At 33.4% G+C, this 17,578-nt stretch overlaps 1 pseudogene; it reads right to left on the bottom strand.

Moving 5' to 3' along the window:
• Positions 1-17,578, bottom strand: part of LOC149549599 (uncharacterized) — a 78,604-nt pseudogene that overhangs the window by 55,305 nt on the left and 5,721 nt on the right.

Raw genomic sequence — 17,578 nt, 5'->3', positions numbered from 1 at the left:
CTGAGTTCATATTCACCCAAGACTATGCTAACTCCAACATATGGCTGAATACATAACATCTTCTTCAGTTAGGGTCCAATAACATGTTTGTCAAGGCCAAATCATGTGAGTATAACAACATACATATACATCAATTTTCTACATTATAATATCCATGAACACATGCATGACTCTTACTAAAATTGGAAGAGAGAGAGAGAGGTGCAGAAGGAACTCATGTAGGTTCCACTAAATCCAATTTAATACTTGTACACCGGTCCCCAATAGTACCTTATCACACCACTCAATCATGTGGTACTCTTAGGTCTACGTCACTATGCTTGTGGAGATGGTCACATAGCCCAAACAAGAACACAAGGCATACAAGGAGGTATAAGCATACTCACACCAATCAATGTATATAGAGTGCAAATAAATCATAGGCTTATTTAAGAGAAAACATGGAGAAACACAACATGAAGCAATGGCCACAATGCAATATCTAAACACACTCAATTAACCAATAGCCAATACGTGCTATTCATACTACTAGGACTTCAGTGGTTGAGTATAGTGCATAGGGAATGTCATCACATGCCCATACATGTGTCAACTATCCTCACAAGTCACCCATTGCCTTGAGGAAGTGTTCATGGTATTATGCTCATGGATTTAATTGTGAAACTATCCTCACAAGTCACCCATTGCCTTGAGGTAGCACTCTTGGTATTCTTGGGGATTTAATTGTGAAACTACCCTCACAATTCAGCCATAGCCTTGAGAAACCACTTATGGTGTGCTCAAGGATTCTATTATGCATACTACCCTTAGAAGTCACCCATAGCCTTGTAAAAGCATGTGTGGCATGCTTGGGGATTCTATTATGCATACTATCCTCACAAGTCACCCACAGCCTAGAGAAACTGCCCATGGCATGCTCGTAGATTCAATCGTACAGCTACCCTCACAAGTCATCATAGCCTTGTGAAAGTGCTAACGTGCTCATGGATTCTATTATTTTATTTTCCATACCTAGTCAAAGCACCTAATCCTATGGATTAAAATTTTTAGAGAAGGTAACAATATAAACTCAAAAGACTTGATTGGTCTTCACCAAGAGTGTAGGTCCCAAGATGATCACACAATATAATAACATGACTCCATTGGCCAACATGCCAAGAGAGTGGATCTCAATAAGATCTCGCATTACGAAGAAATATCCCAATATATTAATATACCAAATCACAATATCCACAACATTGCATAGGTCTCCTTTTACAAGCAAAGGCAATGTGCAACAAGCATACTCAGTTGGCATCTTAGCCAAGAGTATGAATTCCTAAGTGATCCAAAGTACATTTCACATCACATAGCCATATAATAGCACATGTAAAGTTTAAGTGTATTACCACAAATAATATAACCTCAAAATGATAAATGTCCAATCATGCACATATACACACTCAATCGACCTCTATACAGAGAGTCCAAATCCCAATGCACCTGAAATGAAAATTCCACAACAATTATACCCAATGCTCCAGATGGGGATAACATATCACAATGCACAAAATCTAGTGTTAATAAAATTCCATTCATGGCCTAAAACTAGTTTTAGAAATTAATAAAACTGATCTAGACTTTACCTATATATAGTAATCAGAGGTGCAAATAGTTAAACAAAGATACATTGACCCAAATAGAAACAATAATAGCTATAGATTATGAAGGGCCAATGTGACTATCTCCTCTAACCACTGTCAAGGATATAGACATAGGTAGACCTATGAAGCTAGTTGGAGTTGATGTTAGGTACCTACCATCACTACAACACACATTAAGTGTAGCTTCTCACCAATTAAACAATTTTTAACCAATGATTTAGCTACAGGCAACTGGAAATTAATTTCTTATCATAGATAATGAAGATTTTGTTTCAATATAAATGCTAATCAAATCCAACTTCTTCCTTAAGCACTAATACAAATAGGCATCTACTAACAATTAAATTATTAGTTCATAAAAGCTCTGTTTATATCAGCACACCTTGATGAAGGTGATTGTTGCTAAGGTTTGATGGTGTTGTGAATCATTGTTGTTAGAAATAGACTAATTTTGGTCTGCATTTTGAACAATATGGCAAATTAAGGGTGTAGCACTTTCCTTCGGGAAGACTCCAGCAATTAGCAGACAGCCTTAAACCCTTCTATAAAATTCAAACTTTCACCTTGGGAAGGCTATCTGGGTCTCTCCTGGCATAATTCACTTCCCTTTAAATTATGTAGCTACTAGGGCTACATCCAGGCAGCTCACACAGGTTTCATTATGTGACAGACTAAAAATCGCAGAGAACTCAATTATTGGTAAAGAGAAAATAACATTAATGATCAATGAATAAGTCTTTTAAGGCATCAACATTTCTTATAATAACCCCATCCCTTCCAAAAATTTTAAATTCTTCTAGATTATTCAAAATGGCAACTAGGCATAATTCCCAAGGTTCAATTACATATTTATTAATTACTGTGGCCTCATCATTAGACATAATGAATAACTAGTAGTTGCATGCTTTTGTGCATGCAATGAGTTTGTTGATAGGATAACTTTGGTCATCTTATGGTGGACTCTTGTCTACACAGAGAAAAATTATAGTATTAATTATAATATTAAAATTGCATGTAGTAGACAAAAGACTTACTCAAGTTTAACCATGCATTGAATTTAATCGATTTAGCAACCAAAAAAATTAAAATTTGAGAAATTTCTGGCATATTAACAACTTTTCCATCTACTATTTAAATTTTGGGAGGAAAGCTTTCACAAATAGCCTATTAGCTAAATTAAATATATTGCAAATAGACTTTAGCTTTTTGGGCTAATATTTTATTATTCACTCATTCCCTTACTATTCAATCACTTTTCTAGCCTTAGGGAATGGAAAAGGCTAGATATTTCTTCTCTACTAAAGATCACTTGGAAGTGGACATTAAATAATAAATACATATAAAATAGTCGAAGCACCTATGCAAATAATCCAAAAATTGAAACCAATAAAGGGGCATTTGGATGGCGTAATCATTCTTATATATTCAAATGTTAGGACATTGGCCCTTTCATATCTAATCACCATTTAAACCATCATAATAATAATGTAATTAAATATATGCATTTAAATAGCATTTAAACAGCAACAATGAGTATATATCAAATCTTTGAACCAGATAATAACAAAGCATTATCAACAACAATATGTCAACAAATCAATAACTAGATAATTTATTTGCTTTTTCATGACTATGTTTGACTCATATAATTGTGATCTCTCTAGCACTATGATGTCGTTTAATATGTCTTGCTAAAGCTTGTAAATTTTGTTCCTTTTTCCATGTCATGTAATATGTCTTGCCTTGTAGCTTATATGTTTTGAAATTGTTGTTAGGCCTTTTAGCTTGTATAATTTGATTGCTCGAGAGCTTCTACAGCTAAGCAAGAAGGCCATTGCACGAGTTATAGCTGTGCACTCGAGTATGAAAATTGTATATTTTTTAATCTAATATATATTTTAACTAGAATCTTAGCTTATATGTTTTGAAATTTTTTTTAGTGGCTTAATGTTGTAAGGTCTCTTGAAATAAGATCTTCAAGCAGTTGGTCAAAGTTTTACAAATAATCTTATCCACAAATTTTCCTAGAGCAATTGACTGAATGTTATAAAAGGTGATTGGGTTAAATGTCTTAGGAATAAAGTCAAAGAAATTATTTTTAAAGTATTAAAGTATTTAGCTAAGTCTAAGAATATTTTTTTACTTTTGATAGTTTTGCTTAGTTTGTGAAAGTTGTAGACTGAAGTTTTCATAGCCCTATTTTTGCTTCTTGTGAGGAACGATCATGTCAGATAATATAAGTGAAGAACAAAATAGGGAGACAATTGATAGATTGTGGTCTAACTTGAAAAGAAAAGGTAATGGAAATGTTATTATCCTTGCAAAATTTGTAAGGGCTTAAACCGTAGAAGACTACTAATCAAAACAGTTAAGAGACATTGTAGGGAGAATGGTCACATTGAATGGGGGCATGACTATCATCCACTGGTAAGTTGTTCATTATATCATTTTAACAATTTATATACATATGAAATCACTTGATGATTAGTTGATGATCATGGTTTATTTATGTTAATCAATTTTATATAGGTTGATCTCCCTAGGGAAGTACATGATATGAACCACAAAAATTCAAAGAATATGGTTTTCAAAGTTGAGGAACATGGAGGTGCGAATATCCAAGGTGAAGATAATGATCCCATGGAAGATGACGATCATGCGCCAAAAAACACAATTGAAGATGATGGTATAAATACATTGATCCATGACACATTTAGTCCAAGCATATTTGATCATGATGATGATGATAGCCTTGATGTACCTCTACTTGAGAAGGCATGCAAGCTCCTATACAAAGACTCCCAAACAACTCTTATCTCTACTATATTGTTGTTGTTGAACTTGAAGGTTATGAATGGTTTATCCAACATAACAATGTCACGTATGTTAAGGTATGTCATATATGTCATTATAGTTAACAAAGGGTGAATAATGTACCACTAATATTGTTTATATTAACAACTTATATTTTTTGTTGTAGATTGATAAGAGAGTTTTTGTTACCACCATCAAATATTCTACCTCACTCATATCAAGAATTATCTACTGTTATGAAAGATAGTGGAATGGAGTATGAAGCAATACATGCTTGTCCCAATGATCATATTATATATTATAAAGAACATGAATTTGCAACACAATGCTCTGTATGTCATAGGAGTAGATATCAAACAGATTGACTAACAAAAAAGGTGCCTCAAATGGTTATTCGTTATATCCCCATTATTCCATGGATGCGACAATTATTCAGGTGTAGTAGCTTGGCTCAATTTATGGATCATCATGCATGCAATAGAAGTCAAGATGACATTATTCAAATCCCTACGGATGGTTTAGCATTTATGCACATAGAGGAAAAGTGGCAACACTTCGAAGAAGAACCTCGTAATCTCAGGCTTTCATTGGCAGCGGACGGTGTCAATCCATTTGGAGAGATGAGATCTATTTACTTGGTGTGGCCTTTTTTTGTTATCAACAATAACATTCCTCTATGGATGTCAATAAAGAGGGAGCACATTATGTTGGCAATGATTGTTCCAAGTATCTTATCATTTGATAGTTATTAATTTACATGTACTTACAAATCTTGCAGTAAAATAGTCACAATAATTATGTAATGTTACTGTTCATTCAAGTAGGTAAATATCAAGTTAAAGATATGAATGTATATATTGAGCCTCTTATTGATGAGTTGGTGGAGTTATGGAATGGTGTCACTATGTATGATGTGTCTAGACCAATAGGTCAAAGACAATTTCAATTTCATGGAATACTTTCATGGACAATACATGATGCCCCAGGGCTAACACATTTTTGTGGTTTAGTATAATGAATTCAAGTTGCGCATGATAATTCTAATTATAAAAATCAACATATTTAATAATCCAATTATATCATTATCTTGTAGGTCTTCAAACAAAGGGAAAATTTGCATGTCCAGTTTGTGGTCCAAAGATGAAATCTTGTCATTCATAAAGTTTAGGAAAGCAGGTGTTTGATGAGTGTAGACACTTCTTCCATAGGAATCATAAGCATCAAAGTATGGAAAAACATCTTTTCAATGGGAAAGAAGAGACTTCATCAAAACCACAAAGAATGACACCTCGCCTATGAAAGTTGGAATATAATAGAATTAATCATTGAGGTAATGTCGTTCCACCTAATGGTTTATGTTTGTAATTTATATATTTCTATTGTGATTTTTGTCTACTAATTGTGTAATTGATGATTGTGAAGGTTGTCAAGGCAGTACTGACAACCTTCCAAAGGGACTAAAAAGCTATCCCAGACAATTTAGCAGGTTGCCATACTATGAGCACTTACAAATTGTGCATTTGTTTAATACTATGCATATTGGAAAGAATATAATAGAGACATTATGGGAAATATTGGATGGAAGGCGTGACAAAGAAACAATTGTCAAAATTTGTAATGAAATTCATGAATCCAATCATGCATTGAAGAATTTCATTCACTCAAATAGCAACCGAGATCAAATTAATATAAGTGCCCTTCCTTGGTTATTAACAGAGTAGCAAAGTGATGCTATAAAAGAAGTCATATGAAAAATTTTATTTCCCACAAGATTTGTTGTGAACATAAACAATCTCATATCAAAAAAAAGTGAATTTGGGCCAGGGCTCAAAATGCACGATTGGCATACTTTCATCAAGGTAAGTTATTTTCTTCTGTATTTACAATATATTCATAAACTATGTGTATTGTTCATTATGTTATGTTAGAAAACAATGAAATGATTGGTTTATAATTACTACAGTACATGCTTCCTCTATCTCTCCCAGAGCCCTTCAATAATAACATCACACAAGTGATATACGATCTTGGAAAATACATGAGGTAAGTAGTAATATCTGTTCAATTTTTTGCATATATTTATTATATTCGTGATTTTTTTTTCTTGCTATTTAATCTATTGTATATTATTTTGTAAAGTCTCATATCTATATATTTTTTGTGACTTGAATCTCTTAATGTAGGTGGTTTTCATCTAAATAAATCCATAAAGAAGATATAAACTATTGGAAGAGAAGAATTCCTCATTTACTATGTCAAATGCAAAAGTGTCTACCTCCAACTTTTTTCAATGCATAGGAACACTACCTCATTCACCTAGTTGAGGAGATTGAATTGTGTAGACCTGTACACACTAGGTCAATGTAGATAGTTGAGAGGCACTTGAAATCTTTGAAGGCTTTGGTTCGACAAAGAGCACATCTTGAGAGTTCTATGGTAGAGGGATATACGGTATACTAGACTATGGTGTACATTACTGAATATCTTCCTAAGTTTGCATCAAATATCCATGTAGATCACATTTGGGATCTCGAGCCTTTTGAAAAATTAGAAGGGGAGTATTTGATGGGGAAAGGTACATTGAGGAAAGTGAGAGGTAATAAATTATAAGATTTCATTGTAATAAATTATTTCTTAATCTTCAAAGTAAATCAGTTGTAAGTTGTCTATTTTTTTTTTTGTAAAGGTGCTCGAGAGTGGGATGCACTACATTTGTATATTGCAAACAATCTTTGATTGGATGATGGTATGGATTGAACGATGTCAAAATTTTGGTTGGACATTAACATGGGAAGGTGTATCTTCATTGGTTAAAGAAGCTCATTGTAATGGAGATTCCAATGTTACGCAAAGAGAAATAGATTTAGCACGTGGTTTAAGAGATTTCTAGGTATGTACAAATTTATTAATCACCCGTATGTTTATCAACTCATGATACAATAATTTTGACATGTTTCACATATTATTGCAGGTTAAACACCACAAGGCTATGTTCTATAATGGTCAAAAATTTTGCGTCAAAGTGTTGGATGACATGAAGAAAACTTGTGATTCAGGAATAACTGTAGTCTTTCAAGTGACTAATATTTCATCTAGAAATGACTTACATCCTCGAGAGTCTAAAAAGTGATACTATGGCATATTAAATGATATACTTGAGTGTGACTTTAGTTCATTGAAATTAGTACTCTTCATTGTCAAATGGTATAGGCTACGACTTAATCCAAATGATCCTGATAGAACTATTATTGAACATGATAATGGATTTACAATGGTTAATAAAAGGTCATTTGAGCTAGTCGGGGATGAGCCCTATGTTCTTCCAAGCCAATGTGAGTAGGTATTTTACTCAGAAGTTCCACATAAATCAGGTTGTTCATTTGTTGTTAGAAATGAACTGAAAGGAAGGCCAATAAAATATAATGCGATGGAAAAATAAGATATCGAAGAAGTAGAAGATGATGTAGATGGTGATCACAATCGACAGTTATCGGATGATGTTCTTGACACAAATTTTCATGAAGAAGAAGAAGAAGATGATGATGATGATGCTACTAATGATGATGATGAAGATGATGTTGATGTTGATGATGACGACGAAGATGATGATGATGGTGAGGATGATGATGATGATGATGATGATGATGATGATGATGATGATGATGATGATGATGATGATGATGATGACAAGGAGGAGGATGATGATGATGAAATTTAGAGGTATGCCATCAATCCTTAATCTATTTAATATTCATTTCTTGATAGAAATATATTTGTCTTATATATATGCATACATAGTTTATTCATTATCTATTTAAAAGCTACAAGTTTCAACTACAAATAGAATACTGCTAATCTAAATTAACTATTAATCTAAATTAATTAAATAAAACTATTTAAAACACATATTGATGTGTGAATGGATTGAGACTTATTTTCTTTCAGGTCAAAAGCATTTGTAAGTGTTTAGTTTAGAAAAGGGAATTCATTAAATATCTATAAAAGGGAGTTGTACTTAGAATAAAATTCATAGGGAAAACATAATATCAGTGCTTACCCAATTTGCTGGTTAAATAGGTGATGCAGAGACCCCAGGTGGACTTGAAATCATTCATAACAAGAGGGAATTCCATAGTGTTCTCACAACACCAACCAAGCATCTTTATAAGATCCCTCTCCTTGATCCAAGCCAACTCGATAACCTATCAGAGTGCACACCAAATCCTTATGCCACCTTAGGTTCTACATCTTTGGAATAATCCCATGAATGTCCTTCAATCCATCCAATGGATTCATCCAAGCAATCTAATCAACAAACTAGCAAATGCTCACAATGCCTCAATAGGTGCTAAACTTGACTTCACCTTAACTAGGTGTTCCCTCCACCTCCACACACATCAAAAAACTTCAAATAGCATGTCCCCAAGGTGACTAAGCCCTCAACTTATCAGCTGATACAAAAACCTAGTTTTAGCCCTTCACTAGGCCTACTTCCCTAGTAGGCTTATAGTGTGATCCTGATTTAAGTGTTATATTGTGTACCTTTTAATGTTTTTAATTTTTATGTGATTCTTGGGATGGATGTGATTATGATTATGATGTGATTATTCTCATGATAATTGAGTTACATTTGGAGGAAACTGAACCCCTTTAAGGATCATCCTGCACAGTCTCATGGATCGACAGGTATAAGTCAATACTCCTTATAGACAGTCTATTTAATAAAGTTATCAATAGTAAGATTGATGTCTTCTAAGATCTCTCCCATTTATAGGTACCAGTGAATAGGTATTTGTCAAAAGTGTCTTCCTCGAGTGAGGGAAATATAGGAATAGAAGAGGAAAGTGAGACATGCAGTTTATCTAGAATAGGGAGATTAACTAGAGGTCAAAGGACTAGAAGGAAATTCAATAAATGCATGAAATTTTTCATTGCTCAAGGGGAGTCATGTTCTTATGATGATGAGATGGAAGGTGACATCGAGGTGCCCTTGAGGTACCAACATCTACAGAAACATTGGGTACCCAAGGAACTTCCTCCAATAAACACTGATTTTTGTGTTAATGAGAGGATATATCACATAGAACCATCATCATTACATGGTTTGGGTCTATTTTCTATGGATAGGATAAAGGTGTCTTACAACAAAGTTTTTGAATTGACAGAGTATGTTGGACCATGTTACGATTACAAAACTTGGATGCATATTGTTCAATATAAAAAAAGTATGTGTAGGTATGCCCTCTCAGCAAATTATATACAACAACAAGACAATAATCAAAGTAAAAGTGTCGCTATATACATTGATGGAAGGCCAAAAGAAATAGGGACTATTGTAGGTTTTATAAATAGTACATGACCTGGGTCAACTATAAAGCAACCCAATTGCATATTTGAGGTGCACAAGGGAAATCATGTATTCATCTATGCGATAAAATCAATATGTGCAAGGGAAGAGCTTCTTATTAATTACAATTTGAACCGCATAGATACAAATGAGGCTACTATCATGGGGGTGGTACATACTATTAAACCAACTTCTAATCAATGACTCCAACATACCATTTAGTCAATAAATTTTTGGCTAACATTTTTATACTTGATCTTTGACATAGGGGCACAATATGGAGCAACTGCCTAGAGGGGATGCTGGTGATGTTCCCAGCTAATCTACACATGAGCAGGTAAAACTCATTATAATTGTGCAAACTAGATAGAAGCAAATGTTTTTTTTTAATGTTGTTTTCTTCATTGTTTTGGAGTAATTTTGATAATACTAATACTATTGTTGTCACAGAGGGCCAGTGGTCGGACGGACGGAAAGGAACCTGAAGTCTCTTAGTAGCCCCCCCCCCCCTGAGGAGGACCCTTTCTATATTGATTTAGTAGAGACCGATGACCCAATCGGTTCGATTAAAAAGTTGCTAAAGAAAATTGGCAAAGAAATTATACATTTGGCAACCATAAAGCCTACTAGTCAGGAAATAAAAGATAGGGGATCTGAATTTTTGCACACTTCTGAAACCTTAAAAGTAAGTATTAATGAAATTTTTAATTATAACAAGATTTCAATAATAGTTTTAATGTTATGCTCTTTTATGGCATTAATTAAAATATGGATACATTGTCTTTATAGAGTTTTTGCATGATTTTGAGCCCCATTCCCATGATGAGGGTGTTGTAGGTGGTTCAGGTAGATCACATGTTCCATTCCCCACATGTTTTTTCCACTAAATATATATAGGAATGATCATAATCATTGACAATACATGCTCAAACAATCCTTTTTTTTAATGCTCTAACAATCTTGTCCATGCTAGTCTAGGCGTTCTATATTTATGCATGCTCTAACAATTTTATTCTTCAGCTTCAAATCAATTGAATCCTATGATGATGCCGCCTCCATCCAGGACAACCACAAATCTCTTTTTGACTACTGAGTCAACAACATGCAGCTTACAGGCATTGACTATTGCACCATCTACTGGTACACAAATCTATCTTTTTCTCTCTTATGACAATAACAAACAATTTTTTTTTAACAACTTTTTAAGATCAATTATCATTTGTTCTTTTATACTTTGTGACAAAGACATATGAAACTTTTTGCAATAGGAGCTACAACATCATTTCTTGGATGTTCCTATGTTCCTAGTACGGGAATGGTGAAGGATGTCATATTGATCATCAGTGACGATGAAGGCATTCCATTAAAAGTAGCCAAAGTTCTAGGTACTTTAAAGTTATTATCATTCTATAGTGATATAATAATAATTTAGTTTTTGATCACTCTTCATTGACTAATGATCCCATGATTGTTTTGTAGGGAATGATGTTTTTTGGAGAAAACTTGGTGATGAGTTTTTGTGAATATTTCGGCCCACCCTGCATACCTGGTGGAACATCATATCCTAACTAAAACCCCAAACCACTATTTTGATTTCATATCATTGCTAGAATAGTTTTCCTTTTCATCCATTTCTTGAACTATAGTAAAGGTAGCTTCACTTCATTTATGAGTCTAACATGTTTCTTTTTTACTTAAAATGTGGAATAACCAAGACAAACCATTGAAGGATGATCTTATAGAGAGCATGATCCAACTCTTTGGACCTCATGCATTCAAGAGAAACAAGCTCCTTGAAAAATCTAGTTTATGTTTGAATTATATTAGGGACTAGTATAGAAAAAATTTACGAGATAGCCCCAGGTATGAGCATCTGCCCTATGTTCTTGAGGCTGAGTGGCAAGCTCTAATTTTAGATGGAAAGTATAAAGCTAACACGAAAAATAATATCACACCAGTAGAGAGTACAACAAGGTATGTAATACTGTTGAGAATGTAATTATGTACTAATTAACCTCTATATTTATACTATCTAACATTTTTCAAACTTTTGATAGATTGCCTGACACATCAAAGGAAACAAAGGCAAGACTAGAAAAGTATGGGACACACAAGCTCGGCTTTGGTGGTTTTTCAAAACTTCAAGAACGAGTTGTAAGTATTAGTAAATGAAAAATTATATCAATTTTTTTATATAATGTGATGGGAAATGCTAGGATAGACTAGCTTGTCTATGCTCCTAATCCTCAACTTGGATCTTAGTGTTCCTCCACACCAATATATGATGCAGAGTAACATGCTTTGGAAGAACCAACAAACTCCTAGCACCTTGGAACAACTAAGAAATTCAAGTTATCACCCCAATTATCTATTCTCCACAAGAACATTCAAGGCTTGATTCACATTCAAACAAGGAACCAATCTGCTATTACAACTGCTCCATTAATTCATGGACCCAACTCATCACATAAGGCTTCATACTAGTTACTTCTCCCTTGTACCATTCAAGGCCTCATACACCCAACCTTGAAACCAAGTGTTTTGGACAACTCCAACCCTCTAACATAAATGGAAACCAAAACAAACATCAACACAACTTAAAACAAATCAGGTCTAAGGAAAACTTTTTGTTACCAGTCACAGGGTAGATTGCAACACTTGACCTTTATTCTACACACCCAACGAGGAGTGCAATCGGATCCTCTAGGACTCCCAAACACCAAAGACAATTTAGAACAAGTCCAACATGACCAAAATAAGGTGTAACAAGGGTTGGAAACCCTGCTAACTATTTACCATTTTCCTTTGATATTTTAACTACCCTCCATTGGTTGATGAAACAATGCAAGTAAAATTCACCATACCATGCAAAAATGGAGGGCTCAGAGTTCAAGAGATGCCTCATAGAAGAGGATAAGAGAATTGGCTTCCAACAAGGCTATAGAGTTGTGGTTGAATGGATACATGCTGAAATCAGTGTGGAAGGTTCTAATAATGATGCATCTGAGCCACAAGTAAATAAGCTAAATGAAATTTATTTCAAATTGAATACTTTACCAATTACTCTATTTGATGTTAAGTTCCAATATAAAATGAGTATATCTATTTTAAGCAAGCAATGATAACAATGCGTAGGATGTCGGAATGTAGCCTGACAATCCTTCTACACAATCTATGGATGCTGAAGGTTTGCATGATGTGCATCCCAGTGGTGGAGGTATACATTTGCTATTAAATTTTTTATATGTAATTGCAATTGGTGTTTGGATTAACGTAACATTTCATATAGCATCTATAGAGGATCAAGGGGTTGATGTTCATGAGTGTGTTGACATTGAGTCCAGACAAAATGATGTGGTCAGATCAAGTAAAGAGCACCATAGTTATGTTATTTAAAATAATTAAATACTTGTAACAATTAAAATAAATTATTTTTAATTTAACTCTTTTATTTTCTATTGCAGAGGACCCCCCTTTGCAATAGCATAGGAATTTGAGATCATCAAAAATAGAGAATAGAACAATTGATGAGGGGGGAATTGATGATGACACTAATGCTCCTCTTACAGCTTACATAGAAAAAGAGATAGAAAGAAAAAAAAGAAATGATTGTCATCTACATACCTTAATTGATAATGACTGAATTTTATGTCTCAATGAATTTAATTATGTGCTAATGAATGTTTCATGTTAACAAATCTAATGTGTTAATGAATGTTATCATGTGATATTGATTGAATGTTACATTTTATTAATGGTTGAAAGAATGAATGAATGTTAGATATTAACAGGGAATGTAGAGTGATGTTAGGGGGAGGGGGTTGGGGCCAAATGAGCTTCCACCTTCACATGGTTGGCCCTACTTAGTAGAGAATATTAAAATATTCTTGAAACAAAGTGAAGCTCAATAAGATACTAACAATGATAGGGGTCTTGATGTGAAAAACATTTTGGCTTTGCCAATTTATAATATTCTTCAAGGTATGGAAGTTCTAGTTCTTCTTGATTCAAGAGAGATGGATTTGGGAGACTTGTTTCCTTCTACCCTTTGAAACACTATTAGCTTTGCTTCAGTTCAAATTTCCATATTCTCCAAAGGTTATGCAAATTCTCCTTGGTGTTTGGCTAAGCTTTCTCTTATGTCACAAACTAAGTCTCTGATTATACTAGTATTTTATGATGTTGCTCCTACTGATCTTCGTCACATCCAAAATGGAGTCTATGCAAATGCATTTTTTGAATATGAAAAGAAGGGTAGGTACCTAGACAAGCTTCAAGAGTGGAAGGAAGCCCTTCACTTTGTCTCATTCATCACTGGATATGAATTCAACAAACACTATCAGTAAGACTCTGTTTGTGTATTTTCCATGAAGAAGTGTTTCTTACTTGATTTTAAACTCAGAGCATAAAATTTTGGCTTGTGTAGCATACTTTAGGTTTCAAGTTGTTTAAATGGCTCGCCAAAATATTTATTTATAGAGGGCCTTTATTGGGTAAGTTAGATTTTATTAGATAAGCTATTGTAATTTCAGATGAACCATCTAAATAAATCATATCTTGAATGTTATGTGTAAGTTTGTCTCAATCAGTTTAAATGATTCATCTAAAATTGTACTTTTAAATAATGACTATTATAATTCTAAATGACCAATCTAGAGAAATCATAACTTTGAACATAGGATTTTAGCTTATAGAACATATCTAAATCAAAATCTAATATATGCAATTTGCAATTCTAAATGAACAATCTAATCAAATAAAAAATTTGAACATAAGGTTTTAGCTTACAGAACGTACCTAAATAAAACTTAGAATGTGGAATTTCAGATTACAAGAGCATAACATCTTTCTAATCAAAATTCTTGTGATTTCTTAGTAATCAGGAGCAGCTGCTTAAGAATATAGTGTCCACTATGCTAAAAGAGCTACAAAAGGAAAGATCTTTAGATGTAGCAAAACATCCTGTGGAGTTAGATGAAATTGTAGAAGATTTTGAATAGAATTGTAGATAGGAGGAGGAGAATAGAGTTAAGATAATTGGTATCTTTGGAATGGGTGGATCTGGGAGCAAAGAGAAGTGTATGGCCATGAGAATATGGGAGGCTTCTGGTTGGAGAGTAGAGCATGCAATTCAAACCCTTAGAGATAAGTTTCTTATTGAAATGGTTGAGTGCCAAATTCATGACCAAAATGATGAGGAATATGGTGACAAGCTTCAATTTAGAATGCATGATCATGTCCATGATTTGGGAAGAGAAATGGTAGATGAATTGGGCACCCATCATCGCTTGTGGCACCCTAAGTAGCTTGAATTTTTAGTGGGCTCTTTCTTCCATGAAAATTTTATACTCTACATGCTTTATTAATTTTTTTTAAAGAGGAAATGGAACATTTTGTTTTAAGCATTAAATACCAAGAAAAAAATAAGTCAATTTTGATTATTTAACACTTTTTATAGAGGCAATCATGGGTGCAAAGAAGGTTAGCGATCTCAATTTCAGACCTACATTTCATCTGCTAAAGGGTTCTTATCATTGCTGGGCAGATTTATTATGAAAATTTTGTCATTATTGGACCCCAATGTTGCATGCCAGCATTACTAGGTTTTTGCAATTTGAAATTTTAATGTGTGCATACTGCATTGTATACAACTGTCATTGTTGTCTTAATTTTCACTATAAAATATAGAAGGAAGGATCTGCACTTTCAACTCCCATGCATTGCTATATATTTCATATTATGAACAAAGGTAAAAATCATATATTCAAAAAAACATAGAAAAAACATAAAACTTTCAATACACAGAAAATTCATCATTCAAAATAGTTGAGTGTAAGCCAGCAGGGCTCATGACACTATTTTATAAAGTGTACACACTATATTTGGCATGAAATAAGAGAATCATTTTTTGTTTTGTTTTTATTCCAAGGTACTAGTTACACCCTTAACACTTCTTGCACCCTTGGTTATGGATATTTAGATATGGGTTTGCTTGGGGGTATGCATGGGTATGCATGGGCTATGTACCTAGGCATACTTAGGGTATCCAAAGGCATTGAGCACCAAAGAGTAACAAAATAAGCTATATTTTAACCCTTTTTTTGCACACAATACCCCTAAAATGCCTCTAGAAGCACCAAGTAGCTCAATACAAGACTTTTTGTGTTCTCTTCACTCTCTTTTCTCATTTTGACATTTTGAAGGGCAGCTGATAAATGACATATGACATAATATTGAAAGTCTGAACTATGAATTGTCATTTATCTTTATCACTACCATTTTGGCATCTGTCATTGATCAATGATGAAGTATCTACTATAGATTGTATTTAGTTTTATAATTCTGTATTTTTCTTTAGTTTAGATATTGGTATGTATAGCCACATAGTACCCAAGCATATTGCACATAGGAAGAAAAAATTTATGTACCAGCAGACTCAGATCTTGTACCCATTCCCAAACCTATACCAGAAACATAGTTTTTTTTATCTATTATATGATTTTATTAGTTCCTAGAGGTTATGCCAAAATTTTCCCATTTTAAAACCAAGTAACAGTGTTCTAATTACATGTTTGCTACACCATGTCAATGTGTGCAAATGTAATGGCTATGGTCTTTGTAGTTAAGATTGTATTTCGTTGTAGTGTCTTGTTATCTTTTTGTTCTCTTGAGTTATTTTTGTACGTACTCTTTGTTTTTTTTCATTTTTAGATGTTTATTTACTTTTTTGATGTTTTAAGATGCCTCTTTGTTCATAGAATCTTGATTGATCATTCAGTACATAATATAATTCATTTTTTTAATATTTTTCTTCATAAAGAGTTCAGTCTTGTATGGTGAGAGATGCTTCATTCTTCTCAATGTATACATTGTTATACCAGATGTCACATGTAGGCCTATTTGACAATCTAGATTATGTGGTTTACAATTGAAGTTGCACTGCCTCCTATGGTTTTTTCACATTTATTTATTATTATTCTTAGCGAGAATGCCATATGTAATACTTTTAACAGTTGTGTTACATAGTGTACTTTATTCTGTTGTTGTATGGCTTTTGTCTTTCACCAGTATTAGTATATTTATCTATATTGTTTAATTGAAGTTCTTATTCTTAGAATCAGCCATTACATTGCTTTAAGTTTTAACTATAAATAGCCAAAAAAATGTTTGCATTTTCTTGCTTTCAATTGATCTATAATTAGCTAATCATTTAATATTTTACATTCCTCTTTCAAAAAGTACTTGATCCACCTCCTCGAGAAACTATTGAAGATGCTACAGATATGTTGGTTTCAATAGGGGCTCTTAAGGTATCATCTGATCATAGGCAAAAGGTTGAACCAACACTATATGGTCTTTTGCTTGGAAATCTACCACTTTCCTTGGAGGCTTCAATGCTTGTCATTAAGTTTGGCCAATGTGGGTTTCTTAGAGAAGGTGTTGTAATTGGTTCTTTGATGAATTCACGACCAATGCTTATAGTGCAACCATTTGGCGAGCAATCATTGGTATGGTTATTTATAGACCAGAATACATATTGTGCTACAACTTTTTAAAAATATCTTTAAGTTTGAATTTTCTTGTCCCAACACTGTCTCTCATTTATCAGTTTAATAGCTATGTGGAGAGCTATTACAAGGATAAACATGGACCTTTTGGTACCACACAAAATGAAACCACATTAACAGCAAATCTCTGTGCAATTCAATTTTGGCAGCACATTTCCAAAGTAATTATGGTTATATTTTTACTTTCCTATTTTGTTTACTGGAAT

Source organism: Cupressus sempervirens, chromosome 7, assembly GCF_028749045.1.
Source record: "Cupressus sempervirens isolate cs-2001-9-10 chromosome 7, ASM2874904v1, whole genome shotgun sequence".
NCBI classification, from domain to species: domain Eukaryota; kingdom Viridiplantae; phylum Streptophyta; class Pinopsida; order Cupressales; family Cupressaceae; genus Cupressus; species Cupressus sempervirens.
The sequence above is the reverse complement of the archived record's forward strand: the minus strand, read 5'-3'. Positions and strand labels throughout refer to the sequence as shown.